Raw genomic sequence first — 15,736 nt, 5'->3', positions numbered from 1 at the left:
ACTCCCACTTCTTGGCCCTGGCATTCTCCTGTACTGGGGCATATAAAGTTTGTAAGACTAAGGGGCCTCTCTTCCCAATGATGGCCATCAAGGCCATCTTATGCTAGATATGCAGCTAGATACACGAGCTCTGGGGGTTACTGGTTAGTTCATACTGTTGTTCTACCTATAGGGTTGCAGACCCCTTCAGCTCCTTGGGTACTTTCTCTAGCTCTTCCAATGGGGGCCCTGTGTTCCATCATATAGATGACTGTGAGCATTCACTTCTGTATTTGCCAGGTACTGGCATAGCCTCACATGAGATAGCTATATCAGGGTCCTTTCAGCAAAACCTTGTTGGCATATGTAATAGTTTCTGTGTTTGGTGGCTGATTGTCTGATGGATCCCAGGCTGAGGCAGTCTCTGAATGGTCCATTCTTTTGACTCAGCTCCAAACTTTATGCGTCTGTAACTCCTTCCACGGGTGTTTTGTTCCCTATTCTAAGGACGAATGAAGTATCCACGCGTTGGATCCTTCTTCTTGATTTTCTTGTGTTTTGCAATTTGGATCTTGGGTATTCTAAGTTTCTGGGCTAATATCCACTTATCAGTGATTGCATATCAAGTGAGTTCTTTTTTTGATTGGGTTACCTCACTCAGTATGATATCCTCCAGATATATCCATTTGCCTAAGAATTTCATAAAATCATTGTTTTTAATAACTGAGTAGTACTCCATTGTGTAAATGTACCACATTTTCTGTATCCATTCCTCTGTTGAGGGACATGTGGGTTCTTTCTAGCTTCTGGCTATTATAAATAAGGCTGCTATAAACATAGTGGAACATGTGTCCTTATTACCTGTTGGAACATTTTCTGGTTATATGCCCAGAAGAGGAATTGCTGGATCTCCTGGTACTACTATGTCCAATTTTCTGAGGAACTGCCAGACTGACTTCCAGAGTGGTTGTAAAGCTTGCAATCCCACCAGCAACGGAGGCCCTTTCTTCCTAATGTTTTCTGCCCACAATCCGGCAAGGAATTATATGTTTCAAATGTGTTAGTTACGTCTTTGATGTTGTCCATATAAAAGAAGGTATGCAGTGGACATGGGGAGGCAATGAACTGATATGAATCATTCATTCCCTAAAGATGGTACAATCACGGTGATAAGAAAATAATACCATGGGTTATTGGGTGATTAGATAGTTGAGTCTTTCGCTTTCATAACTTGATATTGATGGAATAACTGTTTTAATTATTTGGTTCACATAGTTTGCAGTATATGTTCCATAGAAATAACATAATGGCACCAAAAATGAGCAGATGAAGACATGGAGTTTTAATTGCACATTTGAAGGCTTTAGAACAACAATCTGTATTGTTCTTTATATTTCTATAAATATGTCAGTATGCCTTAGTTTCATTAACATATATCTACATTTGTATGATTGTTCCATACCCTTGTGAAGTGTGAAGATGGATTCTGTATATCATGCATTGTGTGGTGCTCACAACAGAAAAAATATTACACAACTGATACCAATCTGTTACTTCATCTGTAGAGTACTGCTCTTTTCTTAGCCACTCTTGGGGAACTGGCACAACTTAGCTTATCAATAACAAGAAGAACCACAACCCACTAGTATTGTTGCTAGATATAAACCATTCTCTCTCTTAAATTTAGAAGGGAAGGAAGTGTATTTCCAAGGTGGTGAGGAACAATATTGCTCCTCTTGTAAGACCTTAGAACTTGACTATATTAACGCTGTGGCCTTAAGACTCTGCTTTGTTATAAACCTGAAAAACCAATGTATGCATGGGATGCCTAGGTTGGCATGGTTTCATATCACATACTGGCTGGAAATTACAGTGGTGTGTTCTCTGCTATGATTATTCCTTCAAAGGTTTCAAACCACAAAAATCTGCAGAATTTCATTCTGGGTGGGGTTCCACAGTAAGTCAGTCAGTCCATGGACACAGAGCGTAATATTTATATACAGCATTATGATGCTGCTGTTCCTACCCATGAAATACCTTGTCTACTCGGAACATATAATTTCATTCTTCAAGACTATATAACACCTTCCCAAGTCATATTCAGCCATCTCTCCCATCACCATGAAAATCATCCCTGTAACTAGAAATAACTTTGAAATATGTAGGGTCCCTAAACTGGAAGTAATATTAATTCTTGATATTATTTAGCCTGTTATTTTTCTACTTCTTAATATACTTTATTCCATTAAACCTTATAGAATCCTAAGATAAAGACATTATTGCTATTTCTTCTTCAGAGAAGAGGAAGTAAAGGCTTGTAATTTTCTCAAGGTTACAAAGTGAGTCTTGGACTCTCCTAAGAGAAGATAGATGAGCTTTGCCCAGTTGATACACAAACTAGGCTTATTCTAGAATATTAATGAAGTCAATTAATCTTTTTATTATAACCTCACCAATTCTCTAGAAATGTTTGTCAAATATGGAACATTAATAAATAATTAAAATGCAATATACTGAATAATTAAACCCACAAAGACCTGATTTATCTTTAATAATTTTAATGATATTTTTAAAGAGAAAGTTTTGATAACATATGTTAGGGGTTGATAGCATACGAAGAGATTAACAAGCTGTTCTTTCTTGTTTATTCTTAGAATCTGCGGGTAGGGAAGCAAAATGCCAAGGACAGTTATTCTGTCAGTATCATTACTGAATGCATGTGTTTCGTGGTATATTATACTTTTCTTCATCTACTAAATTTCATTTTATTTTACATTCTGAGTTGCTAATCTCCTCTCTCTCTCTCTCTCTCTCTGTCTCTCTCTCTCTCTGTGTCTCTCTCTCTGTCTGTCTCTCTCTCTCTGTCTCTCTCTCTGTCTCTCTCTCTCTGACAAGACAGTGTATGTGTGTGTATAAATTTGTGTAAAGTTCACTAAATTTATGCATCCAATGTTCTTAGTCATCACATTAACATTTTTAATTATAAGATTTAAGATGCAGACTCTGTATCTTCTCTGAATTATCATAAGAAAAAATATCACCAAATAAAAACTAAATGTGTCTATAATACACACATACACACACACACACACACACACACACACACACACACACACACACGAAGGTAATTTAAAATATAAAACCAAGGGAGGGTGGGCAAAGTGCTACATGAACTGAAATTCCATGTATGCAATAATCTTAAAAACACAAAAGCATGAAAACAGTGAAATTACCCACTTTACTGGTTTGGTGGGAAAGAAGGATAAAAATATGGCTCAGGAGATATTTTAGGACAGTGAAAGTATCACTAATGCCACTGTTTACTGAATACTGATCATCATATACATTTCAGATCCTTTAGAGTATATAGCTGAGCCAACCATGGTGGTATTAGATCATTGACATGGCTCATGAGGAACACTGAGAGTGGAAGAGGCTGTAGGATTGCATAAGGCTCAGTGACAGTATTTAGGAAACCTATAGGTTAGTATTCAGCTCCATTCATTATATGAAATCCAATCGCTTAAAAATTGAGATGAGGGATAGAACACTGTGATTTGTCTACTTTTAAGGTTACCCTATCTTATTTATTTATTTTGTTGTGAAGAGGAACAGTGACTAATTCTTGTAAAAGAAAGCATTTATCCTTGCTTACAGTTTCAGAGTGAGAGTCTGTGACCATTATGGTACAGAGTGTGACAATATGCAGGCAGGGCTTGTGCTGGAGCAGTGGCTCTAGTGGGCTTTCTAAACCTCAGAGCCCACTCCTAGTAACACATGTGCTTCAAAAAGCCCACAATTCCTAATCCTCCCCAAATAGAACAAAACCAGGGCAAAACATTTAAATATATGAGCCTAAAGGTGCCATTTACAATCAAATCAGCACACAATATATTTTATGTGGTATTGCAGAAATGGGTTGGTAAAAAATTTATGGAAACATTTCTAGCAGTAGAAAAAGTTAACTACTTTTGGTAGTGCATCCACCCTCCCTGTATTTCTTAATTGCCAAGTTTTTGAGAGTATATGTAAACCTCTAAGAGAGGCCCTTCCCTATATCTTCAGCTAGGACAATTTCATTACCCTTGCCCAACACGTTGACATATACCAATGCTTACTCTAACCGTATGTTTTGCATGTCTTTTTCAGACATATTGTTCTCTCCTATTTTCTTTTCTATATCTGGATCCTATTTTGCTCTTTTCCTTTGAGTAAAATTAGACACAAGTGCTCTCATGGTTACTTTTTGTCAACCTGACACAAACCTAAACATACCTGTAAAGAGGGACAATCTGTTCAAAAGGCTGATTCCAGCAGATTGTTATGTAGGGTTGGTTGTTGGGCACTTTCTTGATAATTGATTGATGTAGGAGGGCCCAGCCTATGATAGATGCTACCACTCCTAGGCAAGTGAGTCTAGGCTGCATACAATAGTTGAGCAAGCCAGGGGGAAGCAAGCTAGTAATATTGTGGATTGGTGTGGTGTTGCTGTGTATTCAAATGCTAATTACTGGCCCCCAAGTTCTGGTTGCCCTCTACATGGAAGTCCTCACTTACAAACACTAAGTGATGCTCTACTGGTTGGCTTCCTGTGTCAACTTGACATAAGCTGGAGTTATCACAGAGAAAGGAGCCTCCCTTGAGGAAATGCCTCCATGAGATCCAGCCCTAAAACATTTTCTCAATTAGTGATTGAGGGGGAGGGCCTAGCCCATTGTGGGTGGTGCCATTCCTGGGCTGGTTGTACTGGGTTCTATAACAAAGAAATTCATAATCATCTATCACTCCAGGTCCAAGAAATCCCATGCCCTCATCTGCCTTTCTGGTTCACCAGTGTACATGTGACATACACAGGTTTATATGCACACAAACGCATACATGCCTAGTGTCTTGATATTGGCACAGGCCAAAAGAAACAAAAATACTATAATATATATGAAATGAGATTCTCAAGTGATATAATTAGCAGATAATTCCTAAAAGAAAGAATAGAAGAATAAACCAATGTGAACTCCAGTTACAGTGGCACAGATTTCAACATTTCTATGAAAGAACCCCTTTGAAAGGGGCAAAGCATGGAGCTTATGTTTGTATTATAACTTATTTTTAGCTTGGGTATATTAGATTTCAGAAATAAATGAGTCTTTCATAGTAGATCAAGTAGATACAGACACAAGGAAAGAAATTATAGATGTAATAATTCCTTCTGAGAACTGAATTCTGTAGAAGCCCGAGTCTTTATAGGATTTCCACCTGCACTGCAAGTCACAATGGCTGGACAGAAAGGACAGATCTGATACCAGTTTATTGATTATTAATTAGCACATTGATGGAGTAGGGACTGTGAATATTTTGTAACCAAACAACTGCTTAGAAGTCATGCAATCCACACATAAAATGTTTTCCTCTCCTTCCTTCAGCAAGTGCTTGATGCATCCTGTGACTCTGATACTGAAATCATCACTGGATAATTCAGAAGTAATATGTTCAGAGACAAAGTTAAAAAAAGGACGGATCAGAATCACAAGCCAGTTATGGGTAAAGGTGGAATAAATATGACTGAAATTAATTCTCAAGTACAAGTGCCTTTCTTTGTGAATGATTTTGCTCTCAAGTTATAATACCTGGGAACGAATTTAATTACGAACTGATTAATTGTACTGGAGTGGAGGTGGACTGTTTTATGAAGAGGCATGCCATCTGACTGTTATAAGCCATATAGAGAAGAACAGCAGGCTTTTGAAGTATGCCTAATCACACACAAAAGAAAGTACAAAGTATCCAGGCAATAGGATGACAAGAAAAAGGACACATCCACAGAAATCTCTTGTCATGTGAAACTGAACAAAGTGGGAAAGGTAGTTCTTGGTGGGTAGATCAAAGAACCCACACAAATCAGAGCAGATGCTAAAAGAAGTACAGGCTGGGTCTTGACAACAAAGATGTTCTCTTAGTAAGAAGACCAATTCAGTTTGGGATTTTCAGCATGCTGGGTAATTTTTGTTTATATAGAATTTGTCTATGTGCTGCTTCAAATTGTTGAAGTAATTTACATTTTTAGCCTTCCTTCTTTTCTTCTTTTCTTCCTTCCTCCCTTCCTTCCACCCAAGACACCAATTTATTATTTATTAAATATATAGTAGAAATATAATGAAGAACGAAAAATATAATTTTTGTAGAAAGTAAACAGCAGTATTTTACTTAGTAATAAATGATATGAATATCCAACAGCAGGACACATTTTACATGTACAGCTCACGAAAATTCATTCCAAAGATGGATATTTAAATACATGCAAGATATACATATTGAAAGAAAGAACATCACCAGTATCTGGATCGTTGTTTGAGAGTCTTCTCTAATACTCATTTTCTTTTTAAAATCTTCCCTCTAACTGGTATTATCAGTTTATGGCCTACTGGGAAAACAAACCAAAATACCTGTGAGCACTTAGAAGAAATGGGCTTTTATCAGGACTTGTTTACATCTCTGCAAGATGGACTGAATGTCAATAAAGTCTATATGTCATCCTAGGAATCCAGGAACTTGCTCAGCACTCATGATATTTGAGAGAAAGGTGAGATTTCCTACAGGATCTCCATAGGTTGAAGCAATGTGTTTCTTAGTATTTATTTCTTATTGAGAACATACTCCCAAACAGGCTAACATGGGAATGATGAACAGTATATAAACCCATGTAAGTCAAAGCACTTACTCTGAAAGCACTGTGGACTCTTGGGAAAGAAAAAGCCATTTTCTTTAAGGCTGACTTCGTTTCCTCTTCAGTTGCTTACTATTCACATTATGATTTAACCTCGCAGAGCTTTGGCTTTCCTCTTTTCATTGCCCATGTCTTTCCATGTTTTGAACCTAGACTATCCTGATGATTGGCCTTGGCATATGGAAAGTAGTGAACAATATCTATGGTGATTCTGGGATCAAGAATCAGGAGGCCTTTGGACTTCCATTACCATCCTAGTAAAGTACCAGCCCATGAGAAAGTTGGTCTAGTTACTGGGTGATGAATGCATGGTGGAGAATCTCCATTCACGAGGACTGGCCTTGAGTATCAACATGTAGTCATGTAAGAACATCTCTTCACTCTTCTGATAAATGAGTGCAAAGTAAATACAGGAGAATCTAGGGGCATTTCCACAGCCATATATGTACTCTTGATATATAGCAGGATGCCCTTTGGACCTTTGAAGTTTTGGGCTTGCTTTATAGCACTATTTAACTAAAGTTGCATTTAAAGTATATCATATACTGAGAAAACACTGATGGGTGTGATTAAAATTAAATATCACATTATCATTAATTTTATTATTGACTTCACAATAAAATAATTGCATATAAAATTATAAAAACAATTAAAATGTCATCTCTTAAATATTTCAGGTCATTTCAAGTTACATTAACCATTTATGGACATGGTCCAGTTGAAATCCATGTATATAATTTCTTTTCCTTACTTCTTCTTATCAATTTTATTCATAGTTTTAATGTGACCATTACTTAACAGAAATTAATAAAAAATGTGAAGTTCTCAAACATTACAATTAATTTCTTTTAGCATTGGAAAGGCAATTGAATGCTTGTTTCAATGGGAATATTTGGTCTCACTTGTCCTGACACCATCCCTTGTTCTCTCGTTGAAGAAGGCTCTTGAAAATCATCTGCAGAGCCAAACATAGAGTGCTCTTATCTAAAAGGAACTGCTTGTCTCCATCTATGACTCAGATTATTTCTTTGCATATTAAATTACAAGAGACAGTTCCAGCTGGATCCATCAATGTATTTATAACTCAGCCACACAATTTTCCTCCAGGCAGAAAACTTGGCAAACAGGCCCCCAGCTTGGCTTCAACTTTCAAAAATGGGAACAGAAAAGTAATCATGGCAGTTATTATATCAAAGTTTTTGTTTTAAATATGAATATAATGGAAAAATTTGAAACTCTGCACATTATTTCCACCATAGGAGAGCATAAGAAGGAGTGTGATATAGCCTGATCTAGGTTCTTGAGTATCCCTTAACTACTACTTTCAGTGGACTATGACTAATAAGGTTATAAGCGAGTGATAATGTCCCATCAACTCTGGGAGACAAAGAATCCCAATTATCTTTTAATGTCCTGCCATTGTGTCCTGTACAACATTTAGATAACTAGGCTAGATGTGATAGATACAATCTATCATTAAACAATGAAGATCATCAAAATTTTGTGTGGTTCAATTCGCATTCTTCTACATGATAACCGCCAGTTGTGCCAGCACCATTTGTTGAAAATGCTGTCTTTTTTCCACTGGATGGTTTTTGCTCCCTTGTCAAAGATCAAGTGACCATAGGTGTGTTGGTTCATCTCTGGGTCTTCAATTCTGTTCCATTGGTCTACTTGTCTGTCGTTCTACCAGTACCATGCAGTTTTTATCAAAATTGCTCTGTAGTAAAGCTTTAGGTCAGGCATGGTGATTCGACCAGAGGTTCTTTTATCCTTGAGAAGAGTTTTTGCTATCCTAGGTTTTTTGTTGTTCCAGATGAATTTGCAGATTGCCCTTTCTAATTCCTTGAAGAATTGAGTTGATCCATTCCTATCTCCTTGTACTAAGGTCAAATCTAAGTGAATTAAGAAACTCCACATAAAACCAGAGACACTGAAACTTATAGAGGAGAAAGTAGGGAAAAGCCTCGAAGATATGGGTAAAGGGAAAAAATTCCTGAATAGAACAGCAATGGCTTGTGCTGTAAGATCAAGAATCGATAAATGGGACCTCATGAAACTGCAAAGCTTCTGCAAGGCAAAAGACACTGTCAACAAGACAAAAAGACCACCAACAGATTGGGAAAGGATCTTTACCTATCCTAAATCAGATAGGGGACAAATATCCAATATATATAAAGAACTCAAGAAGGTGGACTCCAGAAAATCAAATAACCCCATTAAAAAATGGGGCTCAGAACTGAACAAAGAATTCACTCCTGAGGAATACCGAATGGCAGAGAAGAACCTGAAAAAATGTTCAACATCCTTAATCATCAGGGAAATGCAAATCAAAACAACCCTGAGATTCCACCTCACACCAGTCAGAATGGCTAAGATCAAAAATTCAGGTGACAGCAGATGCTGGCGAGGATGTGGAGAAAGAGGAACACTCCTTCATTGTTGGTGGGATTGCAAGCTTGTACAACCACTCTGGAAATCAGTCTGGCGGTTCCTCAGAAAATTGGACATAATACTACCAGAGGATCCAGCATTACCTCTCCTGGGAATACATCCAGAAGATGTTCCAACCGGTAAGAAGGACACATGCTCCACTATGTTCATAGCAGCCTTATTTATAATAGCCAGAAGCTGGAAAGAACCCAGATGCCCCTCAACAGAGGAATGGATACAGAAAATGTGGTACATTTACACAATGGAGTACTACTCAGCTATTAAAAGGAATGAATTTATGAACTTTCTAGGCAAATGGATGGACCTGGAGGGCATCATCCTGAGTGAGGTAACAGAATCACAAAGGAACTCACACAATATGTACTCACTGATAAGTGGATATTAGCCCAAAAACTTAAGATACCCAAGATATAAGATACAATTTATTAAAGGCATGAAAGTCAAGAAGAACAAAGACCAAAGTGTGGACACTGTGCCCCTTCTTAGAATTGGGAACAAAACACCCATGGAAAGAGTTACAGAGATAAAGTTTGGAGCTGGGATGAAAGGATGGACCATCTAAAGACTGCCATATCCAGGGATCCATCCCATAATCAACTTCCAAACACTGACTGCATTTGCATACACTAGCAAGATTTTGCTGAAAGGACCCAGATATAGCTCTCTCCTGTGAGACAGTGCCGGGGCCTAGCAAACACCGAAGTGGATGCTCACAGTCAGCTATTGGATGGATCACAGGGCCCCCAATGGAGGAGCTAGAGAAAGTACCCAAGTAGCTAAAGGGATCTGCAACCCTATAGGTGGAACAACATTATGAACTAACCAGTACCCCAGATCTCTTGACTCTAGCTGCATATGTATTAAAAGATGGCCTAGTTGGCCATCACTGGTAAGAGAGGCCCATTGGACTTGCAAACTTTATATGCCCCAGTACAGGGGAAAGCCAGGGCCAAAAAGTGGGAATGGGTGGGTAGGGGATTGGGGTGGGGGGGATTGGGGACTTTTGGGATAGCATTGGAAATGTTAATGAGGAAAATACCTAATTAAAAAAATCAAACACACAAAAAAATTTGGTGTGGTATAGTATACAGGCTGTCCACCTTTAATTTATATATAGATTTGCCTTTTAGCATAATTATATCAGTAGTTATCTAAGTCATAGTTGAATTAAAGTTCTTGGATCCAGAAGAATTGGTTTTATATACACATCAGACCTTTCTATTTTACTTAGAATATGACAAACATTTCAAAGCATACTAATGTAAAGTACTTTGTTTAATGATGTAACTGAGTTTGTAAGGGTAGAATTTCAACTGTACCTGTAGTATTAACATGGTAATGAAATTAAGAAGTTCTCTATATTGTATGATCATTCGAGCTTAGATGCCTCTCTTTTAGTAACACCAAGAAATTGTCTTAAGCCTTGAATACTTTCTATAAGAGAATTTTTCAATTCCCAGTAATTAGTTGCAATTCCTGAGTTGAGGTCATTTGGCTGTTATTAAAATAATTGCTGTGGCTAATTTCAGAGAATACACTGAGATATCTAAGTTGTCTCAAAAATCCTACAGCAAAATTATAGTAACACATCTACATTCATTTCTAAATGTTACTTATGTTCTGATTTTCATGGTTCCCAGAACTGACGATCTTATTGTTATTAAGAGAAGAAGCGTGAAGGTTAGTCTTCAAGGTGTCCTAGTTAGTCTTTTTATTGTTGTGGCAGATATCCAAGAAAAGGATACAAGAAAGCAAATTTTATTTTGTCTAGTGTTGGCTGGCTTTATGTTTCTTTGTTTCTGGACTAGTGTTGAGGTAGAACATTGTTGGTCACCTCATCATTGACAGGAGGCTGCAGCAAAGGCTGGAAGAAGCAAAGGATGATATAAGTTTATGCTGCTATGGTATTTCTCCTGAGAATAACTTCCTCAAATACAGCCACAGCATCAAACAATGTTACCATATTATGCAACCATCAAGAGTGAAGCCACTTCTTATATCACATTCTCCAGCACCCAATATATTTTCAATGATGGCATTCCCCCACCTAAGGGTAACCCTTCAACATATGAACACATTTTGCAATATATCTTACACTCCAAATAAAAGAGAAATGTAGGTGCCAGTTTGAAAATGCTTCCAGAAGTCTGAAACCACTTCAACTAGATAGACATCGTTTCAGGAAATTGTACATCTTCTAGTAGGTTATATGAAAATAAACACTATAAAATGTATGTTTTGCAAGAGACTTGTCTGAGCAATTTTCTTCTATCATTTGAATTGTGCTTTTCTGTGCCTAAGCCAATTTCCTGTTGTTCTGCTTTTTTGGGTCTAGAGAATGTCTCTCTTTAATGTCAATATTATTTATTTTTAAAGTATATGTTATGACTTAAATATATACAACACTTACCTTCCCAGATAGCTTATAAGCATCTTGAAATCCTGGTCTGTTAACTCATCCATCCTTAATATTTGAGAGCCAAGAATGGGGAACAGAACAGAAGGGAAGCTCATTAAATGTTAGTGGAATAAATAAGCAGGAACATGCTAATTTGTTAATTCTGTCAGCAGCTGGGATCACAGACTATTATTTTAGCTAGCTAATAGCTTGACTTTTGAATAAATATTTAATTAGATTTGTAATTTATAATGTGGATTTAATTTTTTCTATCAAATAGACAACAATTTCCAATACCATATTATCCCATAGGAAAACATTACACTTTTATTTTCTCAGATAAGTGGGGAAAGTGAATGTTAATAACAAGTTGGATGTTGATAACATTGTTGTTCTCTGTCTCTGTCTGTCTGTCTGTCTTTGTCTCATAGGTCTGGTGTGTGCGTGTGTGTGTGTGTGTGTGTGTGTGTGTGTGTTCATTTGTATGTACACTGGGTCAACCCTGGTAATTCATTTCTGTATGTTTTCCATGGATATGTGCTGGTAAGTGCTTCTATGCTACTCTAAAATGTCATATATACCACACTACCTTTAGAGATTAGCAAACTGATCTGAGGAGTCAGACACTCAGAGAGAGGGAAAATCACCTTTAAGAGCATCTCATTGAAATTGAACTGAGTTTCTTCACCTTGCCCTTTGTCATTACCTCCCACTGTCTCTGGAATGAAGTTTTCACTCTGCTCTGGTATAGCCATATTATATACAGCCATCAGCACATGTATCCCAAGCTCTTGCTGAGGATAAGTGTTACTGAATAAAAATGATCTTGGAAAATATTTAGGAATTTAGATATGTCCTATTTCTGCTACAGTGTTGGCAATGCATGTGATGTTTGTTTTTATTTATTAAAATTACTGTTAGTTTATGTAAGCATGCACAAGGAAATGCAAATGTAGTTTTTAAAAGATAGTATATATTCAGTTACATATCAGAGAAAGTTGTAGATCTTCCCTATACTAATAAATATAATGAAGGCCACAGCATCATGTCTGTGTTGAAATTCTTGAATGAATTTGCCATTTATAAATGTGTATATGAAAAAAATATATAGATTGGTGATGCAGTCCAGTAAATGTCAGTTTTAAAAAGAATCAAAGGGAATTTTCACATAAGGAATTTGATTGGCAATATGTCCAGACTATTTCTTATAATAATGATATTATTCATGAACTGTTATTACTCAACCTTCTGTAAATAGCAAATGACCAAAGCTGTATCTGATAGAAACTTAATTGTGCACCCTGCCTAAAATCATTCTATATTTAAGCTGCCCATTGTAATGGGTTTTGGGGTGTCTTTGGTGGACGAGTATATTCAGATGAAAGCATAAGTGTGAGATGCTCAGAAGGGGATCACTAGGGAGCACAGGGTGACGTGCAGAGCTTCCTCTGTTCCTCCTTCCCATACAGAAAACAGTTGTCACCTCTCCACAAGTCAGATACTCCTCTAAACCCAGTGACTCGAGCTGTAACCCAGGATTTCCAGGTGTAGAACAGTGAAACCTTAATTTCTGCTTTTTAAGTCTTCTAGACTATGGTATTGCTATAGTAACCTGAACTGCACCACATAGTATCATCTGTTAAGCTTATTGAGTTATTGGAGGGCTGTGTACACATATATTCATCATGACTGAGAAAATATTGCCTGCCTCCGTGCCTTTCTTCCTCTTTCTTTCTTTCTTTCTTTTTTTTCTTCTTTTTTTTTTTTTGTAGGTACTCAAGTACCCTTGGCTGACCTGGCTATTGTTTTGAATTGTCTGGAACTCACATAGATGTCTGTGACTCTCCCCTGTCAATGTTAGGTTTAAGAGAAGGTGCCATCATACCCAATTCCAAGGTTGTCTTTGACTTTGAATGACTGATTATGAAACCTGATGGTGTCTGAAAGCTTTGAAAATTGCTTCAGAGACAGAATCTGTAGGCATCGATGGCACTTAAGTTCCAGGAAACCCATTCCGTGATGATATATTCAGTTATGAAAAAAATCATGCTGTGTAACCGACCAAGGTATAGTGAAGGAATGGAATATTATCCTTTATCATGGTAAGTTCAATTACAAATTATTTCTGTTAGAGGTGTTGAATGTCAAAACACTAAACACAAATATATCTGTAGCCGGATTAAGAGGATAGACATGAGAACTAGCTATCTGTCAGGTATTCATTCACTTTTATGTTTTCTCAAAAAGCCTTCATCTTAGTGTCATATGCACCACAAAAGCATTAAGCCCTAAGCAAACCTAACCAGCACTGAGAGCTACAGTCAGTTATTGGGTGTCTTTGTTTCCTTTACTGATAACACAGCCTGACAAAAATAACACATGGGAGAAATCATTTATTCTACTTCACAATTCCAGGTTCCAGTCAGTAACTTCAGGGCATCAAAGTGGAAGGAACTTGAACCATCTCATCATATGTGCATTCAAGCCCAGAGAAAGAATGAATGCATGCACATACCTGCTTGGCTTACTCCCACATCACTGAGCCCATGGACAGCATTGTCCACATTCAAAGAGATAGTTGCTACTACCTCAAGGAACTTGATCTTAAAATCCCCCACAGGAGTGCCCTGAAGCTGATATAATCTGAACAGTTTATCCATGGTATGGCCTTCCTCAGAAATGCTGGGTTTTATACTTTTTATTTCTTTATAGTTTTCTTATTTATTCTTCTCTCATATATGACATCCTGACAACAATTTCCCCTCCCTTCTCTCTTCCCAGTCTCCTTTATCCATGCCTCCTACATTCCCCTTTAGAAAAGGGCAGGATTGCCAGGAATATCAACCAAACAAGTCATATCAAGTTGCAGTAATACTGCACACCTCCCTGATAGAAACCCATCAAATCAAGTAATTTGAGGCCATAGGAGATCAAAGGGACTAAACCAATAATCAGGGAACCTGTATGGCTCTAACCTAGGCCCTCTGATTATACATTATAGTTGTGTCTTTCAGTGTGGGGCAGTGAACTGTGCACAGAGAGCCTGGTCCCTGGTCAAGCACAGGCCTTGAATCCTGGTGACCCTAAAAGGGAAAGAAGGTGTTCGGCAATGCCTCCTGGATCCCTGGCTCCTATTGTAGCTACAGCCTGCCACAGCTCCCCCCACCCCCAAAGAGATGTGTGGCCATCAGTCAGTAGGCAATGCCCCAAACTTCAGGTATTCTGTCTGGACTCCACCCCCACAGTTACCTAGCAACAGTCAGGTATGCTCCTCCCCACAGTTACCTGGCAACAGCCAGGTTGCCCAGCCCACTATAAAAGGAGCTGCTTGCCTCCTCCTTGCCCTCCTGCTCCCTCTCTTACCCTCTCACTCTTACTCTCTTAGTCTCTGGCTCTTACTCTCACCACTTGCCCTCCTGCTTCCCCTCTCTTCCCCCCTTGTCTCCACATGAGCATAGCCAGTCTCTACTTCACTACTCTTTTCCCTTGCTCTGCCTTTCTACAATAATCGCCTTAAAAACCATAGAGTGCCTCTTCATATTGGGACCTGCCTTGCTGGAGCAATGGAGCAGGTCTTTCCCTAAAGAGCTAAGGCTCTAACCTCCCACTGGGAGGCCTCCCAGCAACAGACAAGCAAGCTGCAGACTTGGTAACAAGTTGGAGCTCTCACCTCCTTGACCCTTTCACTTAGGCCCTGGGCCAGAGATTGCTTTTGGGCCACCACAGGTTCTCAGCTCTTCCTCGGCATACCGCAGCATCTGGGATGTCTGAGAGCCTGAGAACCTGGAGACCCCGTCGGGTCCACAGGGATCTCAGACTGTGCCTTTCCCACCCCCAAAGTGGGTCCTGCGGCCTCTTATAACCGAACACCCACCCAGCAGTGATGTGGGGGTGCATGCAGTCAAACTTCCGGGGTCCTCCTCCCCCAGCTGCCCTAGCCCGGAGTGGACAGAGGCCCCTACTTTTTAACCCACATCTTGGTCTTCTTGTAACAATGTGAGCCAGGTCTGTCAATGACTTTTGCCTGCATTTGGGACACATTTTCTCCTGATTCTTATTATAAGAGGCTTCAATTTTTGCTAATGTGATGTTTAATTTTGTCACTTGAAATTCCCTTAAGACTATGCAATTAGCCTGATATTCTGCTATGTACGCAGCCTCCTTTTAAGAGCATAGTGTAAAAA

The 15,736-nt window shown here is 38.4% G+C and overlaps 1 long non-coding RNA gene across 1 annotated transcript; it reads right to left on the bottom strand.

The window, feature by feature from the left end:
- Positions 1–10,881: 10,881 nt before the first annotated feature.
- On the bottom strand, positions 10,882–15,320 carry Gm46070. Its single transcript, XR_001778760.2, has 3 exons — positions 15,223–15,320; positions 11,565–11,618; positions 10,882–11,018 (listed from the first exon to the last, which is right to left on the bottom strand). It is a non-coding gene; the product is annotated as a predicted gene, 46070 (long non-coding RNA).
- Between the last annotated feature and the right edge of the window lie 416 nt (positions 15,321–15,736).

Source organism: Mus musculus, chromosome 8 (assembly GCF_000001635.26).
Source record: "Mus musculus strain C57BL/6J chromosome 8, GRCm38.p6 C57BL/6J".
NCBI classification, from domain to species: domain Eukaryota; kingdom Metazoa; phylum Chordata; class Mammalia; order Rodentia; family Muridae; genus Mus; species Mus musculus.
The sequence above is the reverse complement of the archived record's forward strand: the minus strand, read 5'-3'. Positions and strand labels throughout refer to the sequence as shown.